The sequence below is a fragment of the Strix uralensis genome, unplaced genomic scaffold, assembly GCF_047716275.1.
Source record: "Strix uralensis isolate ZFMK-TIS-50842 unplaced genomic scaffold, bStrUra1 scaffold_316, whole genome shotgun sequence".
Lineage (NCBI taxonomy): Eukaryota > Metazoa > Chordata > Aves > Strigiformes > Strigidae > Strix > Strix uralensis.
In genome coordinates this window covers 18,459-33,642 of record NW_027436910.1, presented here as the reverse complement: position 1 = coordinate 33,642, position 15,184 = coordinate 18,459, and the positions used below count along the sequence as shown (strand labels likewise).

General features: G+C 49.0%; 1 pseudogene; it reads right to left on the bottom strand.

Moving 5' to 3' along the window:
- Positions 1-15,184, bottom strand: part of LOC141938800 (hydrocephalus-inducing protein homolog) — a 64,988-nt pseudogene that overhangs the window by 32,648 nt on the left and 17,156 nt on the right.

Below are 15,184 nucleotides of genomic sequence, written 5' to 3'. Positions count from 1 at the left end.
TTCCCACTGTGGCTGTTTTCAGGGATGAAGAGATGGACCAGGTGGATAAGAGATGATTTTTTTATAACAGGCTCATTTTACAGAGTCTATCACAGCATGGAGTGGCTCCTCACCTAAGAGCACATGGAGCTGGTGGCTGTGGCCAAAGAAAACATTGGCAAAGAAACCATTGTGGGACCAAAACACTGGCTCTGGCTTTTAGAGGAACAGCAAGCATTGCTTCTGCTCCACGCCGGGACAGTCTCCTGTGTCCTTGGTGATACAAGAGGAAAACAGAGCACTGGCACATGCCAGGCAGATCCCACCCTTTCTGAAAAAGAAATACACGATGATGTTTTGGGAAATGATCTCCCTGACTGGTATTCTCCTCATCTGCCTTAAACCAGCCAGTCAGCAGCAAGAGATCTGAAACCCACCCAAAACCCATCCTGCCCATCCACCATCCCAATATCAGCCTCTCGAGGGGAAAGAGTGGCTGTACACAAGGATGAGCACCAGTTTCACTGTCTTGTGAGTGTCCAGCCTCACACAGGACAAAATCCCTGTTCTCTGGAAGGGTTTTTGCTGCCCATCCCTGTCTCGGCAGCAGCCAGCTCAGGGCTGATGACGGGACCAGCAGGGAAGCTGGGCTCTCCATCACCTCTGCACTAGGCAGCACCTTGGACTAGAAGGAATCAGCACAAAAATCCCCTGTGCAGATTTACACCCAAAAAGATGTGAAGATTTGGCACCTGGATTCAAATTTGGCTTGAGCCTCTTTTTCTAAGAGTTTAAAGATTTCTCACCTACCCTCTGAAGACAGGGATGCACCAGGAAAGAGCACAACGATACTAGAGACGGCACTCTTGGGCAGAACGATGCCAGTGGGCTCAGAGGGATTTTCCCTTAAGGAAAGCTGTTTGATGCATAGCTTGCTGGAAGCAGGAAAAGAGTGAAGGGTGAGAAACAGCTGGCGAAATTACAAGAAACAAGGTCTAGAAAATTTTGTCACCGTACTCCTCATTGCCACATGCAGTGACAGCAGGTCAGCAAATAAAGGACTATAAATAGCCCATCCTGCCCCCCAGATTTCATCTGGTGGCTTCACTACTCAGTGCTCTACCAGAGGGATGACAGGGAAGCAACAGCAGCAGTCCCTGAATCGATGCTCTCGCTCTACCTCAGCCAGGCTATGACAGCAAGCCGTTCCCATGAACAACAGAAAAATTAAAAAAAAAAAAATCAACATTTTGTTTCATAAGCATTGAAGCTCTGCAGAGACCGGCCTTGAGCAGCAGCCTCCTGCCCAGAGGGAATTGAAGGACGAGTCATCCAGGCCGCAGAGGCATAACATCATTTATAGGGAGAAGGATGCTGTTTGCAGTGCAAACGTACCTTGGGTTCCTGCTGCGTGCCCCGGGTAATGAAGATGTCCAGAAAGCAAAGACAGAAGTCAGCTGCTCCCCAGGTTTGCTAGCTGAACATCGCTGACAGAGCAAGACGTCGTCACCTTCCAGACAGCGTTTGCTGACCGGCTACAAAACCAGAAGGCAACCCCCATCCCACCACAGCCTGCTCGGGGCGTGGGTGACACTGGGACACCTCCCACACTTTGTCCTGAGACAGTCAGCTGCCCGACAGCACCTTGGGTAGGACGTGCAGCGCTTTTCACCCAACCAATGTTTTCTCCTTCGCCCTCCCTACGCTCAATCTGCTCCTCCAACAGCCTGGGGCTGCTCCCCAGTCCCCGAGGCGAAGGACAGCTCTCAGGGTCTGTCACCCTGTGCAAAGGAGGAGGCTGAGCCTCAGAAAACCCAAGAGTAATAGTTAAAGCAATTCTCACGCAGCTTTTCTGGGCTCCAACCTCCACCACAATGGCCCAGGTGAAAGTCCTCCAGGTGTGCGACAGCGTAATGGGCAGTCAGAAGCCCTGGGGCAGCAGAAGCTGTCTCAAACCTGCAGTCAGGCTCCCAGGAGCACTACCAGAAGGTGCCATGCCCAGGCCTGGGGCAGGCTGGCTGACTCGCCAGCACGTGAGCTGGGAAAAGAGCAGCACCGTGCTGGAAAAGGCACAGAGATGGAGGGTGCATGGTGACAGCAGAGAAGAAAGAAGCTTACAGACATGTTGCAAATAGAAAATCATCAGCCCCCCAACCTTTGTCCCGATAAAGCATCACTGTACCACACCTAGTATGCAGGTTTATGTCTCTAAGATTGATTGGTAACAGCATATGCTCGCTTACGCCTGGCTCCAAACCCCTCCCTGGCAATCATTTTATTTACCTTCCATTCTCTCTGGGTGCAACAGGCAGCAAATTTCCAGGTCTCCCTTGCTCCAGCTCCCCAGTGTCTCTCCACAAGCACAGAGCCTCTCCATCAGCTGCCACCCCAGAGGTGAAGCCTGCCTGGCACCAGTCCTTGCTCCAAGACACTCCATCTCTGAGAAATAAGAGGCCACTTCTCCCTTACACCAAGCAAAACACTTCTCTGCTGCTGCCAAACCACATGGAGCTGAAGGCCGCATTCAGCAGCACGTTTCCATCACGACTCAGCCCTTTTCTAACTTACCCACGGGATTTAAGCAGGAAAAGCAGCACCCATGGGGCTACCAAAGCCCAAAACGTACTGCCCTGAGGAGCTGATGGCACTGGGGGATGAGGAGGGGGTATGGTCTACTGTCACCCATCTGAGACTCCCCAGCACCAGGGGCACGGTGGATGGGTGCATTTCGGATGTACATGCTCGCTGCTGCTGTTGCTACCTCTCCCCTCCGCTGGCTGACAGAGGACTGCTGTCAGATTTTTGCCTTGCGCTGTTTTTCACTGCCTGCATTTTCCATTTCTTCCTTGTTACAAAAACAACAAAGCAGAAACCCCATCAAATATAACAGAGAGTTGGGGTTTTCTGGTCAGTAACAAGGCTGGGATCTGGCTCGCAGGGTCCCTGCACTGCAACCTGCCAGGGGACATGGAAGGAGAGAGGGCGGAGGAATGAGAAGTTACTAATGCTGTAGGAAGACCCACTTGGGAGGAGAAAGGCTCCTGGTTGGTTCAAAACACATTGGCTGAGAAAATCCTGGATGGAAAGGAAAGAGTCATTTTCTACATGTTTAGCTCAACAAACCCTTTCCCCAAAGAATCTACTGGCAATTCATTATGCTGGATTTGTAGCTACGAAGTTCCCACTCTCCAGACACGCCAGATCAATACGCAGAGGGGGTCTGACATGTGCCACAGAGGTGCAGAGCTCCCTGCTGATCCATCCTGGCACACGGACTGACTGGTGTGTGTCAGCTCTGTCCCAGGGAGGAAACGTGTCTCGCGTGAAGGGGACAAAGAGGTGATGCAGGAGGAGCAATGCTCAAAGTAAATGACAAGGCACAGGTCCTTAACAGAGGATGAAAACTCTAGAGAACAGCGAAGTTTGGGGATGAGCCTTTGGCAGCCTTTGTCACAGGTCTCAAAAAAAAATCCTTGTATATCCTTTGGGATTTAATGTCTTCCTTTTGATGGGAAAGCCAAACAGAGCTGAGGAGCTGGATACTGCCCTTGGAAAGGGGGACAAATCAGTGTTTCAGGAAGAAACCTTTAAGGTAAGAAATATGATAAAATGTCCAAATTTGACTCCAGACCTACTGTCTCCTGCTGGGTGACTCTGGTGACCCATTCCAACGCTGCAGAAAACATCTTGGTGCAAAGGCTTAACTCAGCTTTGAGCTATCAAAGGCCCAAAGGGTGAGGAGAATGTATTCTCAGTCTGTCTCCAACCACATAGAGGTCTAGAAGAAGAGTAACCGTGAGAGATTTATGGCTCAGCAGTGCCAGAGAAGGGACCTGGGTTGGCGTGAGTTGGGCACGTCCAACCACACAGCAATGCTTGGACTGTGTTACTTATATGATTGCTCTGCTCAAAGCAGCAGCAGTGATTAAAGGGTAAGTAGGAAAAATAGGTTGAACAATTAGAAGAAAAAAAGATCTAAGCACACAGTCTTGTCCAGGCAGAAGAACAACATTTTTCTCTCCTGGCCAAAATAAACGTGTGTGTCTGATTGATGGTGGGAGTCTCTGATGATCGGCTCCAGCAAGGTCAGATGGATGTATGGTTAAACTCTATTGATCTCACCTTCATGAGTCCTGATGTTTGATTCCCTCGATGTCAGACTGGGTGAGTTTGATCTGATAATTTAGAATACTAACAGTGCTTAATGTGGACCAGAAATAATATCTGACATGCTGCCCTTCTGCCAGGCTCTTAATGAGCAACTTGAGGTGTTAATAGCTTGGAGACCATCTTCATTTCCAGCTCTGCCACGGAGAATCACATGGTGTCTGCTGAGGGACCCACAGAAAGTACATTTCTGCTTAATTAACATACAGAGCAGAAAAGGGAGCTGCCACAACGCCCCCAGTGCTAACGAGCCAGTGAAGGGGCTATGCCAAACCCTTTGGAGCAGAGGCTGCTATCCTGCCAGATGATCAGGACCCTCAACTGCTACCGACTCAGCAGAGTTGGGTGACAGCATCCCCTGGAAGAACAAGCACCCGCAGGCTCGGATCCTAAGCCAGTTTAGGTGGAGACAGGGTAATTAAAAGATGAAAACTGATTCAGAATTCACATTTCCAAAAACCTAAATTGGTTCTAAAAAAAGGAAAGAGTAAAGATAGACAGTGGCCCCAGAAGAAATTAATTCCACACAGGCTTTGCTGTAACATGCTTACTTCTCTGTTATTATAAAATATATGCATTGTTCTATCATAAAAATTAGATTTTCCCTCTAGCTTGCAATTAAACCCTAATCTAATTTACCAGGAGATGACGGGGCCTCCAAGCAGAGCTTACAGCTCTGCTCCTCCTTCCCTGCCCACCTCCCTCCACCTGCTCTTGCGGGCTTTCCTCTGCATGTTAGGGTCTCTTCTTGAAGGTGCCGTGCATCAAGAAGGGCCACACTAAAGACTGGTTGTTACTCGGTAAGATCCAGCTGTGAACAGGCTAGCCCAGTGCCCAGGTCTTCTCCGCCAAGCTCTCCTCATAGCCATAGCTAATCTCCAGTTCCCAGTAGGTTATGTCCTCTGAGCCAGATCCCAATTCTCTAAACAAACCTGTTTATTGATCATCTCTATTATTTGTAATGGCAGCACTTCAATGCACAATGGTTAACTTTGCTCAGTTTCCTAGGGCATTATGGAAAAACCATTTGCTACTGTAATTAAAACTGCCCAGACTAGACTTTTGTGCTATGCAGAGAGGCCACAGCAGGAGGAACTGCTGGAAATGTGTTTATAAATGTGCTCCAGCACGACTGAAAGATTCTTCTTGGGCTTGGAAACCACAGCCCAGTGCTGGATGGCCCCATTTCCCACAGACGTTCAGACAAGTGCTCCCACCAACACCTACAGCTGGACCCAAAGCTGCAGCAGAACCTGCCGTTTCCCTGTAAAACACTAAACAGCTGTTTGGGGAATGTGATGAGCAGTTTAACAGATGAAAATTCACTTCACCAGTGTGGTGTTTGCCTCAGGCCACAAAGGTCTGAGAAAGCAGCTTTCCAATACCAGCCTTCCTTCCCAGGGGAACCAGTATGGGGGCTACAGCAAAGCAGCAGCAAGAGACTGGGGCAGCAGCACATCGTTCTGGTGGCAGTGCCTGTGTAGGTTCTTAGCGTAAAATGACAACACATAGGGTTGGCAGGAAAGAAAAATCATATATCGGCTTGTCCCAGTGCCTAAGTATAGGTTTGCAGCTCCAGAAATAAAGTAGGACTCTAGGCTATGGACAATGCAAAAAGTGTTGGTAGCATCTCACAGCCCCAGCTTGGCTGGAGAACGTTGTCTCCTTCCCAGCATCAAACTGGTGGAGATCACTTATTCCCTGAGAACCTAAGCCCGACCACGGCTGGTAGGTGTTACTCCCACAGGGAAAGTTGAAAGCAATTTGTCAGATCACAGGCAAACAGCCTTGGTCTTTGCAAAGCACAAACAGGACATGAGGAAGGAGAAGAGCTGCAAGGAGAGAGCAAAGGGGCACATACCTCATCTGGCTCACGTGGCTGTCCATCAGGAACGCTCAGTGGTACTGGACAAGAAGCTGGCTGCAGTTGGTCATCTCGATGTAACGCACACCTTCAGTGTTGTTCAAGATGCAGCCAAAGTCCAGGGCCGTGGGCTGGTTATGGAGATTCGGAAAGTAGACTTCTCCCCAAACCGTGACCCGCTCCTCATGAGGATGCTCAAGAAATCGTATCTTCAGAACCTTCTCTACTACCTGGGTACACAAATCCTCTTCATAAGCAGGGTTAAATCTGATGGAGAGATGAAGTTCCTCCCCTATCTCCAGCTTCACGGGCTGCAAGGAAATGAAGAGTATTAATCATCAGTGTGATGAAGTCCCAAGGTCCGGCAGCATGAAACGTGTAAATGTTCAATGTGTGACCCCAGCGTAGGCTTCTCAGTTCATCCTGCGTTCCCTTCACAGTGTGCGCCTGACTGCAAGCCCCACCACGCTCTTGTCTGAGACTATCTCAGGCTCATCTCACTGTGCTCTGCATCAATACACGAGGAAAATAAATATTCTTCTGCTGAATTCGGGACCCACAGAAGCTATGTGCTAAATACACAACTAAATCAGCACTCTGGCACACCAGGGCCTTTTGCCCCAACTCTGGAGGAACTCCTTTAGCCTCACAGCACAAGCAGCATGGCACTGCAGCCTCACCCTTGCAGGGACTAGTCACTGGCACAGCACAGAAGTGGTGGCCCTGTCTACGACAAGTGTTTAGCAGAGCCCATGTCCAACACCTTCCACCAACAACAGGGCAGGGGCCAGGCAGCAGCTGGAGGAGCTTCCTCAGCCTTCCTGAAAGCAGGGCTGCCCTTGAAGAAAGCAAGCTGCTCTTGAGGTTATCTGAGAATGGCTGCTGGAGAGCTCGATGGCTTCCAAGAGACACCTTTACTACACGGCTTGCCCAGACCTAGCTGCCTGCTCCCCTCTCCTCACGTCTTAGAGCCAGGATGTATTTCCCCAGTTCAGATGATAGTTCGTTTCCTTCAGCAGCTCGTTTCAAATCTGATTTAGTTCAGGCCAGTCTACCACTGAGTCTAAAGAATAAACTTCTCTACTAGAGGACCTCCCAACAGAAACGTACCACCACACTCCCCCCTCTTCAAACCCCACCATCAGGAAGGCCCACGGCTGCTCACCTGAACGTCTGCAGAGAGGGGCCGCTGGTCTGTACCGCAGATTAAGAAGGGCTGCTCTAAGGCCAGGACAATGCTGAGTGGCAGGGAGGATGCGTTTTTCAAAGAAAGAGGCTGGTACTGCAGAGTTAGGACATCACTGGGGTGCTACAGAAACAGGACACAAGGGAAAGAAACAATGTGAAGTTTTTCAACCCCAAAGGGCATACACCTCTATTTACTATTTTTATTAGTTTCTACCCTTCTAGGTGGTTTTTCTCTAAGTATATCAGATGCCTTTCATGTTTAGAAACCACAGCATCCCCCGGGGACAGGGAAACACTCTTGCATACAGAGGAGGGAATAGGAGCCCAAGAGGAGGCAGCTGCATGAACAAGATCAATAGCAGAAAGTGAACCCAGACCACTTGTCTCCAGTTTTGTATCCTCTCTCGAGAAGAATGGCACAAGATGATTTTCACTCACATACAGTAATTTCTTACAACCTTATCAGCTCTAGTAGCCTCATAAAAGCAGTGATGCTGGTCAGAGGAGAAAAGCGAGCAGGATTTGGCCCATAGTGGAGAGCCTGCAGCAGCCTAAGGTTAGCTTTGAACATCTACAGGCACATACAGCCAGCTAGAAACCTCAACAGTCGGGCTACAACGGGTGTCCTGCTGCCCCTGCTCCAGTGACAAGCTGTCTGTAGCCTCAAAGCTTGGCTCCACCTAAGCTATTTTTTCCTGTTTATGCATTGCTCTGGGCTTCCTGCATGGTTTATATCAACTAGACAGTGTTTGGGAAACTGGTTCTGGATGTATCGATATCAAACAGTGTCATAACACTCGATAAATCAGAGCACATGGCATCAAGCAGACCACAGGCAGACATCAGGGATAGCTGAAAAGCTTCTAATTAAACCCGAACTGCCTGCTCACAGGGTTTTGTGCTTCTCTGGAAGCCTGGGAACCAGAGGAGAGACCTGAAAACACAGAAACTAAATAATGAAATATCTTCTCTTTTTCAGACACCTCGCGGGAGAGGGAAAGGTGATGCAGCAGTCAGGATCCAGAGACTAAAGGGCATCTGCTTTGCGCTGGTGTTATCATCACTGCAGCTGAAGGATGTCTGCGGGTCCTTTGAACAAGGTGAAGCTTGGGGAATTGCAAAGAGCTAGCATCCATACCAACAGCAGAGAAGGCAAAGAGAGACAAGATATGACAGGCTTTTCTCATCAGCCTGAGGAGCTGACAGGAATCTCAGTTCTTCTCAGCTTCCCTACAGGATCGGTGTTCAGACATCACTGTGCCTTGGAGGATCCCCAAAAACCTCCCTTCACACTGAGTACAGGAACTGGTGTCTCTCTAGAAGTAGCCACGATCCCCCTCGGCAGAGTTTTACTTGGGTGAAGTTACAAACCAGTCCTATCTCCAAAAACATCCTCACTTACTTTACGAAGCACCTCAGGACGGGTGAGGAGGGGGTTTAGCATCGCTCAGCTGCAGCAGTCTGCTCGCCCACCCGCAGCCCCAGCACACAAGGTGGCTGTGCAAAGCCCACGCTGTTCTCGGGGGTCCCACACATCTCGCCCTGTGCCCTTGGCTCAGCAGTTCAATTCTGTCTCCATATCATGAAGGCAGAATACAGCAAGGCAGAATACAGCTGGTGGGACTGCTCCCAATCCCAGAGGAGCAAAATATTGATCTCAGTGTTAATGGCAAAATCGTGGTCCAGCTCAGCTCAATAGTCAAAGTCCCACAGACTTGGAGAAGCCATTTAACTTCCTCCTTTGAACACAAGCACACCCCCGCACCAAGCTTTCAGTCATCAGCCATGCTCTTCAATGCCAGGATGAAACCCAGAGACTTACCTTCTCCACCCGGAAAGTGATTTCTCTGGAGGACATTTGCAGGACGGGAGCAATGAACTCGCACGTGACATCCACTTGCATTATCGGTGCCTTCCCTGCCTTGCTCCCCACGACGGCGTGGCACAGCAGCCGCTCCTTCACCACCTGCACGGAGGAGTCAGCCGTCACCCAGCGGGGGCCAGCAGGGCGTCTCGAAAACGCACTGCATTTGCTACCCACCCAGCCACAGACCGTATTACCGCCATCAAGTTACATCCACTGGGCTCCTCAACAGCCCCCTTTTCTTTTTATGCTGCATCCCATTTATTCTGCTCTCAAACGTCCGTAATGCTACACCCCACTATCCACAAAAAGCCCTTGTGAGTCATGTGCTGCCTACAATTGTAATAGTCCCTGCCCCAAAGGATTACTGTTTTGATTTGTACCACTGCCAAGCATAATACTTACAGAAAGCTGTAGGAACTGATTTAAAAAAAAAAATAATACAACTATATTAAGGAAAACAGGTGATAGAAGGGCCAATGCTAGCAAACCCTCCCTTGGAAGCTTAGTGGACAGGATCCATGGGAAAAACCCAAATAGCCAGACTGCCTTCAGGTAAAGAGGGGGTCACTCATTCCTAGCAGGTACTGTGCCCTCCTAGAGCTGGTTTTAAAAGAAACCTCCCCAGGAAAGAGATGTCTTGCAGTTCACATGAAAACCCTCTGCTTAAGCTGGATGCTCTTACACTTAAGACTTTTTCCTGATTTCTCATGGTTTCAGTTCCCCAAATTCCTCCCTTCATTTCTCACTCTTCCCTCTGATTCAACACCACAACCCAACTGCTCCTCAGAGTCCACAGACTCAAAATCATCCGTGTTGCGTGTGCAATGCAGGGAGTTGGGCTTCTGACCAACCTCAAGAGTATAAACTTCTTAAGACCCGAGGAAGGTGGAAAGCCCACTCCCAGGGTCTTGGCTTTGACTGCAGGAGGCAGGTAGCCACAGCTCAGCTCACAGATCCCCTTTTGGCTTTCCAGGCAAGACAGCCTCACCTGCACCCTGATCACTTTATTTCCTTTCTGGTACCTTTTCCCCATTTCAGCAAAACCTTTGGGCTCCGAACTGCACAGGGACAGTCTCATCACAGTCAACTAGGTGAGTAATCGAGTATTCCTCAAGCTACCACCAAGGCAATCCTTTAAAACACCTTTCAAAACACAAGTATCAGCAGGAGCTTGATGCAGATTTATTCCACATTCACCTAAATATCTGTGGTCAGCGATCTTGGAGAAAGGGAATGCACACCAGGGTTAGCTGGCAGCTTCTCTGGAGAGTTGGATTTCCCTGGAAAGAAGGGTCCAGGGAGGAGAACACCCAGTGATCCTGCTGAAATCTCCCCCTCTGAGCTGCCATCCAAGGGTGCTGCGAGACCTGCCTGCCCTTGGGACCCTGGGACTGGCTGAGAGACTGGGGCGAGCTGTTATGGAAATATTGACAAAGGCCAAGCTGTCAATTATAATGATCCCTGCGAACAGTTTCCCACATGGATGAACATCACCCCGATCACTACAGCTGACACACTGTTCATTTTTCTGCTCCAGGACTCAGTGCTAGACAAGCCCTCTGCCCATGTTTGTCTATAGAGGAAAAATGATGCTACTCCCAGACCCTCCCACCCTTCACAGGTGTTTTGTTTTACTCACTGCTTCCCCCAAATACATTACTTTGCACTTTTTTATTTACTTTCTGCCTGTGCTCCTAGTCTAAGCGTAACTTATTTTCTCTGCCCTTCCTTTCTGCCTCAGCACATGACACCTTGTAACCTGCCATTTGCCCCTGAAGTAGCAATATTTCCTTCAGCCTGTGTTTTGGTATCAGCAGGTTGGGTTTACGGTAGCCATGGAAACATGAAAAAGCCTTAGGAACTGATGGTGGCCAGCAAGGAAAGCAGCTGGTGCTGCCATGGTAACTTGTGACTCTTGAAAGCACTTGCTCCTGATGGGGAAGGCTCAGCCCTCGGGGGGGGCCTCACCTGGGGAGTGCGGGAGAAGCCTTCCAGCACCATCTCCATAGTCTTGCCTGGCATCAGCTCCACCCTCAGCGGTTGAACCTTAAACACAGGGCAGGCAGGTCTGGGGCTCCGGGAGAAACCTTGGCCCTTGGTGGTGCTGACAGCAGGGACCCGATCGCGCTGGTGAAACAGGCCAAAACCTTCTGTTGACCAGTAGAGCTGATGGGTGCGCCGTCCTTTGTTTGTTATCTTGAAGTGGTAACAGCAGGGATCCAGGCTGGAAGAGAAAAAGAGATGGAAAATGTCATGGGAGCTGCTATCTCCCAGCGGCCACCCAGCTTCAGCACTCCGATGGCGTTATCTGACTGCACACTCAGCAATAAAAGCACCTCCAAAAAGGCTGACCTAGCTCAAAGCTTCAGCAAAAGCCAGACCTTGGTTGCCCCTAAGTTTATCAGCATCCAGCAGCTGCTCTGTTTGCGTACAGCAAGGAAGAGCTGCATGAAGATCATCATCTCAGCTGCCGCAGACAGAGCATCACCAGCCCAGAGACCCTCCGGTGACCTGGGCACCCCTTGCCTCGCTGGCGGGGCCCCTGCCCTGGCACCCACGTTATCCCTTCACCCCCCATCCCTTCGGGAGCATTCAACCCTCATCACCCCCAACATGTCATCCTTTGCCTGAACAGTGCAGCTGGTTTTGTGGTTTAGGAAGATAAATGCACTGTGAGAACACAGGATCAACAGAAGTTTCCCCAATACAAACACGGCAGCAAGACCAGGTCTGGCTGCTGAGGGGATTGAGCAACAACGAGAGATGAATAACGAGAGCTAGATATAAACCAAAATGAATATTCAATGGAAATGATTATGAAATGATTATGAATGGAAAAAATTATGAAATCAAAAGGCAGAGCCTCTAAAAAAAAAAAGTAGTGTGGCACTCACTGCCACTGACAACAGAGCCTAACTTGTCAAGCTTGGTTCAGCCAATAGCAGACTGCTGAGTGAGCTAACGAAGCTTGTCTCCATTTGTGTCCTCAGTCCATAGCTCACCCCTCCAGATTCCATCTGCGCTTCCTTGCTGGGCTGGGGAGATCAGGGCCACCTGGTTTGATAACCAAACTCCTCCTGCTTTTCCTTTGGGAAAAGCACCCGGCTGAGTCACTCTTGCTTGTAGGAGCGTAACTGCCTTGAAGATTCTACCCTTCTTTAATTCAGTTAACCAACAGGTGCAGCATGATACGACACGTTTAGTTTCCCTAGACAAGCAGAATAACAATTTCTTCCATTACTGAAAAACAGAAATTCTGAAAGGGCATGAACTCATATAAGATACCTTACGTGATAAAAACCAAACTCTCCCCTGTGGCCAGGTTTCAGGCACCTTTTCCAAGGTCTCCTCCACACCTCTGCTCCCCTTTCCAAGAGCCACATGCTCTGGACTTAAGCCTGCTGGACCTAAGCCTGTGCGACACTGGGAGGGACAGAGCCTTCCACCTTCCTCAGGTTTTGGTACAACCGGTCACCAGGACAAGACTGACGCTCCTGGCCATGACCCCTGCTCATGACTGATGCCGTGTGTTTCCAGGCACAGTTGGCTACAATGAATGGTTCCCTCCAGCTCTGGCAAGACCAAACTGGGTGGAAATCAGCAAATTGGTACTGCTGTATTAGCAAAACATGGCCTTTAAAATATAAACTAATGGCTTAAGCCTAAAGGTGAGCTTTTGGGGCACCATGAGGCTCTGGTGGGACAGCTCTGGAAAGAGTTAAGCCTGTGCATCTTATCTTCAAAAGTTCTGCTCACCTTGGAAGAGATCACGTATTCAGGGCCAGTGCTGCCCGTATCCTGGAAAGTTAATTTAACACTCCTTTCTAAATAGCATTGCAGATATCATTTGAAGGGCACAGCACTGTCTGTCTGCCTGTCTTGCTACGACCAAACACTGACGGGCTGGCTAATTATTCAGATGCTTGGAGGAAAAAAAAAAAGCAATTTACAGTAGATTTAAAAACCAGCCCCTCTTGCCAATTCAAGTCTGCTCCAACTTCAGTTGGAGAGAGCTACAAACAATGCCAACACGCTCTTCAAAGCCTTCCCTCCCCACAGCCTGAACAATTCGCTCGGATATCAGCAAAATTGCCCATCAGCCAGAACAGGAAACAGAAGCAGCATCCCTTTATTGGCACTGTTTTTAAGTTTATCTCCACGTTTTGCTGTCTCTCCATATGGCCATTTCTTTAATAAAGGGAATGTTGTCAAAAGCTTGAGATACTAAGCAATGAAATTAGTAAATGAAACAAATCCTGCACTAATGAGGAGAGAGGCAAGTACGGGAATGAGAACTGCGTGTCCTCCCCTTGCTTACATCACGTTTGACCATGAGCCTTTAGACACTGCCTGAAAATCAACTGACTTTTCTTCAGTGAATCCCAGTGAGAAGATAAACAGTTACAGCTTTTTTTTTTTTTTTTTTTTTTTTTTTAAATTAAAAAACCTGTGTCTCTTCTGCAATGTCAGCTCCACTTGAATCTGACGGCAGCTCGTCCCTGGGAAGGTGGAGGGGGATCTACTCAGCAGGCACCCTCCTGAAGAAGACAACACATCTGGCTGTATGACCGCTGCTGGAAACCAGGCAGCAGCAAGCTCCACCAGCAGCACAGGGCTCTGGATTAGGGAGGTCAAGGATCAGGTCGAAGGAGTCAGGACCCCAAATTAGGACTGTCATAAGAAGAGGAAATCCCAAGAAAGGTCTTCTCCCTCCTCCCTCATTACAAGGCACTGGGAAACCACCGTTTGGCTCCCTATGGTAGCACATGAGAGACCCAGCATGGTGGTTATGCAGGGAGAAGAAAGCTGCCACTGATTAACAAAAAATACACCTCTGTCTTTTCTTTCCTGATCACACAGGCATGATATGCAGCTGCCTTCCGTGGTGCCAAGAGATGTCATTCTTAGCAGCTGAATAAAAGATCCCCAAGAAGACAGAGTGACAAAGAACAAGTAGGAAATGATCAAAGAACGATGCTTTTTCCTTTCTGCCTTTCTGCAGGGAGAGCAAACACTTCCATTAACCAATACAACTCTTTTGTACTGGTCAGTATGGCAAAAAAATCAGGCACTTAGGGAAAGAAGATGACAGCGGCAGCAAGGAGGAGAAACAGCCATCTTTTTCAGCAGGTCGCATCAGTCCCAGCTAAGCTGCAGCAGCCCCTTCACCTTGACCTGTTCCTCCAGTCTTTTCTACCCAAAAAAGCTCAAACTCTTGCCTTGCAGGATCCAGAGGATCCTCTAACAGGGCTGCCTGGCAGCTGGGAAAGCAATCTGACAAGGAAAAGTACGTCAGACACACACAGGATTCAGCACGGGATGACACACTGGTCCCAGGGGTCACAGACCTGCAGACACCCTGGCACACAGGGATAAGCCAACAGAGGACTAGGCTACAAAGTCCCTATGCTCTTCTTCAAACCCAGAAAAGCCCCATCTCAATGCACAGACTTGGAGGTTTCTTATTTATTTCTTTCTGGTGGCAGAGATGTTCAGTGCTGCTCCCCACAACTCAGAATATAAAAGACTCAACTCATCCAACAGAGAGAAGAGGAGACGGTACGGGGAAGCCTGTGCACGAGGGGTACTCCAGGTAATTCCTTAAGTCACCACCCCAAAGTGAAGTTATCCACAAAAGAGCATCTTGGCTTGCTCAGATAATGCTCTTTTCTCCCATAGAGCAAGAAGAAATCTTGGCTTGACAGGAACAGCAATTTGCATGTGATGGTTAATACCACCACCAAGGTGGCACTGTGACCATCTGCATTACAGCATTTTCCTTTCCTGTTTCGAACAAGATACCAACCTTTGACTTGCCCTGTTGCTGTCCCTTAATTTAATCTCATTCAGTTTGTTGAGCTGCCAGTCAGCGTGCTGTAACATTGCTGATCCAATGCTGCTGTGAAAATTTCAATCATAGCTCCTTCCTTTGAGCAGGGACCGTGATCTATAAGCCTAACTGCAAACAGCCACAGTTTCGAGAATAGCCATCAAACGGAGACAGGGAAATCACAGCTCACTGTCCTGCAGCAATCTCCAAGCAGGAAATCAAAGCAGCAGCTTTTCCATCTTAGAGAACACAAGACTTGGGTTCAGGGGTGCAACTGGATGCAGGATGT